At 46.9% G+C, this 7,883-nt stretch overlaps 1 long non-coding RNA gene across 1 annotated transcript; it reads left to right on the top strand.

Annotated features, from left to right (window-relative positions):
- On the top strand, nucleotides 1–5,260 carry LOC102369514. The gene is made up of 3 exons (XR_325333.1): nucleotides 1–115; nucleotides 2,350–2,512; nucleotides 5,004–5,260. It is a non-coding gene; the product is annotated as an uncharacterized LOC102369514 (long non-coding RNA).
- The last annotated feature ends 2,623 nt before the right edge of the window (nucleotides 5,261–7,883 follow it).

Below are 7,883 nucleotides of genomic sequence, written 5' to 3'. Positions count from 1 at the left end.
CAGGTGCCTGATGAGGGCAGCCATTTTGAACAAGGCATATAAATGCTGCAGTTCCCTATGGCCAGGGGAGGCAGAAACATTGTTTAGCTGAGTTGCAGCAGGAACAGCCTTGGAGGTAAAGGCAGGAGTTTATGGGGACAGTTTGGAGGCTCCTGGTCCTGGGTATGACCTAAAACTACCCTGCTGTGGAAGGGTGGCCTGGTGGGGCTCCTAGTGGTGTGGGAGTCCCCAGGAAATGCCAGCCCAGTGACCTCCCCGGTGAAAGGTGAGGAGGGGCACCTTCACCCCAGCCCCCATCCTCAGGTCAGTTTTGGAGGCAGCTGGGGAAGGTAGCGGGGGTCAGCAAGGATACAAGGCCCCGGAGATCCCAGAGGCGGGTAGTATGGAAAACATTGGGAGGCCCCACACAGAGTAGGGCTCAAGTGCAAGTAGGCCTGAAAGGCTGTGAATATGAGGGGGCTGAGTAGGGCTGAAGTTGGAGTAGGCCTGAAGGACAGCCCAAGGGGCATGATGAGTAGGGTCGAATGAGAGTAAACTTGAAGGACAGTGCAAGGGCCAGCCCCATGAGAAATTGTGCCCAGTGAGGGGCTTGGGGCAGAACTAGCCCAGGGTTTGGCGTAAGGCCGGACCATGTAGAGTAGGGGAACTTGCGGGAACCAAAGGTTCTGCGTGGCAAGGCCAGTATGAGAGTAACGAAGCCTGATAGCCCAAGAGGGGCTGCTCAAGGAGGAGCAGGGCAGTGGAGTGTGGCCCGGTAATGGGCAGTATGCCAGAGGCCCCGGTGAGAGAGGGGCGGAGTGGAAGAACGTCCATCTGTCTGTGTCCCAACTTTGGACTCGGTTTGCTCTGGTATCAGGCTGGGAGTAATATTAATCTGGATGCCATCTGCAAGGCATGGGCTGCAATGTATGGGTGGTCAGAGTCACAGATGGCACCCCCTGGAATTGGGGCAGTTAAGGGCATTCTCCTGCATGTACCATCCATATATGGAAACAACAGTCATGGCAGGTGGGATTGGGTGGATTGCCTCGTAGAGACAGGTGGGCGGGCTGACATGAGACCCGGTCGTGAGAGTTGCCACCTGTCACATATTCCAAAGTCACAATATTTCATTGTCATCCCTTTGAAGGTAATGTTCACATTTTTCACTTACAATTACCCAAAAATCAATCAGAAGAGTTACAAGATAGTTTTAACTCTAAAACAGTTAAAAATAGAAGCAAATCAAATGTGTACTCGGTCTTCCTTTAACAGTGTTAAAGCTCAACAGCAGCACATGCTGCCCTCCACTGAGTATCATAAAAGACTCCAGCATTCCAGACTTCCTTATGTAAATTCTTCCCAAAAGTTTTGCACCATGTATACATATATTTAAATCACTGATATATTTCTAAAGACCTTTCTTGTTTTCTGTGACCTATCTTGGAATTTCACAGTAAGTCATGTGGTGGAACTTTAAGGAGGTGGTTACATGGGTGTTGATAGCTTTACACTTCTGTATCACATTATACTTCTATGTAACACACTATATTTTAGATATTTATATAATAATAAATTAGATTTCAAATGTACATTTATGGGAATGTGGGGATGAATTTTTCTCAATTAGTGGTAGCATGGTCTAGATAATCACACAGTATAAGGCGCCAATAAATCCTGTATTTTGGATCCAGCTTCTTATAATTGGTGTATAGCAAATCTATTACACCTCAATTTTTATACTTTTGAGTTTAAAGTTTGGCACCCAAACTTATACAGACACCTCAGAAAAAGACCTGATCTACATATCTGCAATGGCCAATAAAAACATACCTCATTGGCCTAAAATGATTTTAAGGGTGATAAGCATTGCTGTAGTTGTTTTGTCTGAAGTTGGTTTCTTATGTCTATACTAGTGAATGGCCCATCAAGAATGAGGAATGGGGGGCCAAGTGCCACCACCCACCACCCCGTGCCACCGCTGCCTCTCAGAAGCAGGGAGAGGAAGCTTGCCCCTCCATCCCCATCTGCCAGCACCCCGCACTGCTGCCACTTCCAGCGCCACTGGCCTAGCCCCACCCTCCCCTCCCCTCCTGGCCCTGCTCCTTGGAGGCAGTGGAGCACTGCCATGATGGCAGAGACAGAGCAGGGGGCTGGGAGGAGAGGGGGGCCAGGCCAGCGCTGCTGTCCTCTCCCCCGCCGCTGTGTCCCCTCTGTCCCCACGTCATGGCGGTGCTCCGCACCCTGATTGATTGTTTCACTAATCAATTGCAGTGCTCCAAGAGCATTACAGATGGGCTATGCCCTTTTATTATATAAGAATTTTCTTTTTAAAAGATTAATTATCATTCACTATTTGTATTAATGTAGCACATGAGAACCCAGTCATACCAGGATACCTTTGAGCTAGGACTCTACAAGCAGACAACAAAAGCAAAAAAAAGTGGACCTTCTGCCAAAGAGCTTACGACCCAAAACAAGGAGCAAATGGATACAAAGAAGAGAGTGCAATGACTGCTGGTCAGAATGCCAGGTAATAGACACAGCACATCATTAGCCTGGTTGTTAGGTTTTTGTAGGCATTATGACAGGAGAGTTTTAAAAAAGGATTTGAATGATGACAATGAGAGAGCTTTGCAGACATTTATGGGGACTTTCTCCCAAGCATGAGATGAGAGAAACATGATAGTGCTTGTCTGAACATCTAATACTGGCTGAAGGAGGCTGGTAACATGGACTGACAGGAGGTGGAAATCAACAGCTTGGTAGGCTATCAGAACTGAAAGGTAGGAAGAGAATAGTCTGTGAAAGACCTAGATAGTAAATACAAAAATGTTATGCTTGATATGATACGTTACAGAGCACCAATGGAGGAAGGCAAAGAAGGATAAACATGCTCAAAGTGATGGGCTAGGAAAGTGATCTTTGCAACTGCCTTCTAAAGACATGTAAGAGAAGTAACATTTCAACATTCTTCCTCTGCCCTTGACAATCACAGTACTCAAGACACAAAGTAATCAAAGACTGGATCAGATTTTAACTCTGTGGATGGATAGGAAAGTGCATCTCTTAGATTATGCAGGAAGAATCCACAGGACATAGGCAGACACATATATTGTCTACAAGGACTTAGAATGAAGTCAGGGTTGAAGATGATGTCCAGGTTATGAGCCTGAGGCTAGGGACAGACATTCAAAAAGCCGGACCCTGAATTGATTCAATCTTTGCAGATTAGTCTAACCTGCCTAGATTGAACTGGTTTGTAACAGGACAGACATGCCCTCTGGACTGAAGAAATACAGGCAAATGCCTGCAGTTGCTCAGGCCATGCGCCGGGAGGTGCTAGAATGCATCCTCAGCTTCAGGGAAGCTGTGGTGGCCTGGGGTGTGGCCAGTCTGGGCTGACCTGGCCAGAGAGGAGTTTAATTCTCCCACTAGCAGGGATGCAAGCCAGGTCTTCTGGGTGCTCCCTCTTTACTGCAGGGCCCCTGAGGCAGAAGTGGGCAGGGAGGAAGGTTCATTTCCTTTCTACCCCACTGGCAGTCAGGTCAGCCTGCCATCACCACTGCGCTCACTCCCTGCGGTGGAGTAAGCTCCCAGCTGTCCCCTCCGCTGGATGCCAGAGGGAGGGGGAATAACCCCTATCCCTGACCGCCCTCCTCGCCACCCCCTGCAAGGGGCCCTGTTGCACAGTGTCTGGCTGTGCCTCCCCCCCACTCCCTGCCCTCCCCAGGAGCCCTGCCAGCAGCATCTGGCTGTGCCCCAACCCAGCCACTGGAGTGGTGCAGGGGGAGTGAACATGATGGAGGCAGGAGCCCTCACCATGGTTTTCCCCAAGCGTGAGCTTCTTCCCAGTATGCTGCTACCTTGCAGGGTGAGGAAAGCTGCTGCAGCGGCACTGTGGGAGGGTTGGGGGCAAGAGGAATGGAATTCAGGACATCAGTGTGTTTGTAACATGCTGGAGTCTGGGACAACTGATGTCTAGACACCCTTTTACTTTCTATCGAGGCACAGTCTACAATACATGTATATCCAGCACAGCTACAATTGATCTGAGCCAGAAACAAATGCCTAACTCCTGTCATTTCAAAACTTGTAGTTAGCCAGAATAATTTTAGACAACTTAACTTTCTCCTTTATTATGCCTTTATGGCCAGTAGCCAGAGCAGTCTGTATCTTTAAAGAGCAGAAAAGTTGAGTTATGAGGAAGGGCCCAAAATATACTTACAAGAAATCAGATCCTGGTGCACTGTCCTAGGTGATGGGGTCTGACAATAGCCAGGTACAGGATATAGAAGCAAACTCTCTGGTTTTGCGTATATGCAGAAATGTAGCAAGACATCAGCAGCTGCTACTGGGCCAATTGTGACAGTGTGTTTTGCCACTGTTATGATAATGGGTGCTTTCATGCCCCGCCCCCCCCACCCATGGGGCTGCTGCCCTGGACACCCCTGCAGCTATGTTGTGCATTCATTTTGTGCAGTCCCCAAGCACATGGAACCTCCTGAAAGCTTACTAGTGTCACCCTCCAAACTGTCCTTCCTACAACTCCTGTTTCAACCTGCTGGTAATTGTTAGGTCCAGGACTTCTAGTTGTACCATTTCCTGAGTCTCAGCCATCTGAACCTTCTCTAGTTGCCCAAGACCTTCTTAGGTAAAACAACCATGCCATGTGCTTTAGCTCCCTCTCTTCTGGGATTTGGAGAAGATGCAATGTATTCCTTCTTGGTGTGGCTCCACTTAAAGTAACAACCTCATACAACTAAGGGGTTACACTACTGTTGTTTGTGCCCATTGCTTCCCAGATATGGACAGTGTCATTCTTAAGAGACTGTGGCAGTTCTCAGGGTAAAAATAATATGTATATATATTTTGGTTTTATCTGATGCTAAATAAATCTGCAAGTTCCCAATGATTCTGGCATCAGTTTCCAACTCTAACAATACTGATTATCTTGTTCCCAATTTTTTGTTTGTGGACCTGTATTCAACTTTAATTTTAATCAATGTCTCATTTACTTACAGGGTGATAACTTATTAATCTTCTGATGCAACATTGTCCATGGCTCCACTTTTTACAAAGAATCTGTACGAGCTCGTGGTGCTGGGCATTTTCTTGGCTTGGTGTTCTTTCACACAGCATTTGTTGCTCCTTGGCTGTTTTTGTGAACCGTGCTCGAGTTCTGCATGCCTTTCTGCTTCAAGACTTTTCTTGTAGAACTTGGATTTCTATCATGTCCAGTGTCAGATCAACAGTACTCCATAAACTTCAGTCTGGACTGGCTGACTTCCTTTGTAAATTCCAGTTGCTTTATTAATGGTTATTCTGGGGGTTTGCAATCATATTTGATTATGATCCAGATGGGCAGCTTTTGGTTTTAGCTCCCCAGAACTACAAGGTGAATTATCTAAGGTTAAATCTCCCAAAACCTTTATGTTATCATCTTCTCTTTGTAGCCTGGTTAAAATTACATCTTTCATATTATTCACTTTTGTGTAATACTGTGCTACAGTCAGCCTCTCCTGCCCAAGTTAACTGGAAAATAATAATAATAAAAAAATCAAGTGTTTCAGAACTAGCTATGGTCAGAAATAAGGCTGTTGTCAGTTTTCATTTCTGTTGGTACTTGCTGCTTGCAGATGCACAATGAATTCCTGATTAAATCTCTTCCAGTTGTCTGGCTTATTTCCAGAGTTTCAGTGCTAGTGGGGGCTAATAACTGCTCCATTCTTTCACTTAGGGTATTTTTTATTAATTTTATTCCTGCTACCATGTATGGGTTTATAATTATTTTGGATGAAAATATCCAGCAGAGGCCTGCTTCATTCAGTGCCACAGTTCTAACACATCACCATTATGTAACGTGAATCTTTACGTAAAAGAGCCAGTTCCAAGTAGGTCATGCCAGAGCCTCTTAAAAAGTATAGTTCCTTAGAGGAGAAATTGCCTGCATTTGGCCAGCTCCCCCAGTGAAGCTAGCCATCCTAAAAGGGGGGAGAAGCAAGTGAGCCACATGTGGTAATAGCCACAATGTTTCCTCTGCAGCAGCCAGAAAGGTAAGCTATACAGCCAGGGGATACTAGAGGATGGCTCCCTGGGTCACTGCCACCTTCAGAGGAGCACCTTACTTGATAGCTTGTTCTCAGACCCCTGTCTGGGAAGGGAGGAGAAGTTGTCAATATACAAGCCCCCTGGCTGCTGGGGGTGGGGAAAGCAGGGCCAAAGAGAGTCTCCCCAGTCCTGATTCTTGGCTTGGAGCTATTAAGTTGCTGCATGTGCCACCTAGCTGGGTAATACAGGTGACAGTTATAGCCCATGGACTGGGAACTGGGGTGGGGAGAGCTTCCCTGACTCTGGTTCCTGGCCCTGCAGAAATTCTGCCTACCCAGATACCTGGCCATGTGAGCTTTAAATAACACCCATGCTGCCCAGCTGAGCAGTGCAGGTGGCATTCAAAACTGCAGAGCTGAGAATCAACATGGGGAGAGCTGCCCAGACTCCATTCCTAGCCCCACAGGCTTTGAAATGTTTGGGTGTACTGCCCAACTGGATTTCAGTCAGGGATGGGGGCAGGAACCAGGCTTGGGGAGAACTTTCCCAAGCACACATCCCTGTGGCTCCAGCTTCCCTTTACTGCTGTTCTGCCAGCTGCCAGTCCCTGGTGTGAGGAACAGCTTTGGCAGCTGAGCCAGTCCCTCCTGGTGTCACAATGGAAGATCTTTCTCCCCGAGGGGGCATATTTCACCCTGGAGAAATTGAATGAACACCTGTATGCTCACAGTTTCTACTAGGAGAATGGCAATTCTGGTAGAAACACAATGCCTGTACATGGCTGTTGTGCTTTCTTTAACGATGATGTAGCTGCCACTACAGTATGTACTCCCTAGAAACATCATCACACATTCTAGTGGATTTACCCAGAATTCCTCTTGGATGCTCCAGCTACAAACCACAATTTATTAAAGAGGGTCTCAGAAATTCCCTGATGTGACAATTTTCACTAGAGAACGCAGATTTGCAGAGTCTGTTCAATGTCAACGAAGATCCTGCAGAAAACTGTCACAGAGCTCCAACCAGCTCACCTGTCCAGCAGCCTGACAGACTCTAGGAGCACAGATGTCACACAATCACAGAGAAGTCTGTCTGGAAAGGAGTGCCAGACATCATCTAGTCTAACCCCTGCCTGAGGCAGGATCATCCCTATACAAACCATCTAAACTCTACATAAGACTACCTTTCAGTCTGAAGAAAAAAAATCCACTGGAAATTACTGAAACATCTTAAGTTTTCTTAAGTGTCAGGTTTTCCAAGGCAGGTTTAAAAAAATGTCACTTTTATTTTCATTCATGGAAATTAAACACATTTTGAAATTCCCAATTGTTCAGCACCCTGGAACTGCCATTTTCTGCACCTGCTGCCAGCTTAATTCTCAGTAGTTTTCTATATTAATCATTAGGCCTGTGCGAATCGGCAGCGATCCGATCCGGCTTCGGATCCAGCCGCTTCGGATGGCAGCAATCCAATCCGCAGCTCTGGGCCTGATTCCCGCCTCGATCCAGCCGAAGCGGCTCCGAAGCTTTGGAGCCGCCTCAGAGATCCGACCATAGGGTACAATGGGGAATCAATGAAATATCTATAACTTTGTTGTTTCTTGTCCAATTTGGATGAAACTTGCAGAGATGGTAGCCTCTAATGCAAGCATGAAACCTGCCAAGCTTCAAGAATATAGATGCAGGGGTTTGGGGGAAACTGTACCCCAAATTCTTGAAAGTCAAACTCATGTCACAGCTGTGTGTCACACCACAGGGGGTGAAAACGGCAGGGCTAGTAGCTCTTACTGAGACCACGAAGCCTGCCAAGTTTCAAGGAGATAGGTGCTGGGGTTTGGGAGGGGGGGGAAAGTG

This window comes from Alligator sinensis, unplaced genomic scaffold (genome assembly GCF_000455745.1).
Source record: "Alligator sinensis unplaced genomic scaffold, ASM45574v1 scaffold645_2, whole genome shotgun sequence".
Classification (NCBI taxonomy): domain Eukaryota; kingdom Metazoa; phylum Chordata; order Crocodylia; family Alligatoridae; genus Alligator; species Alligator sinensis.
The sequence above is the reverse complement of the archived record's forward strand: the minus strand, read 5'-3'. Positions and strand labels throughout refer to the sequence as shown.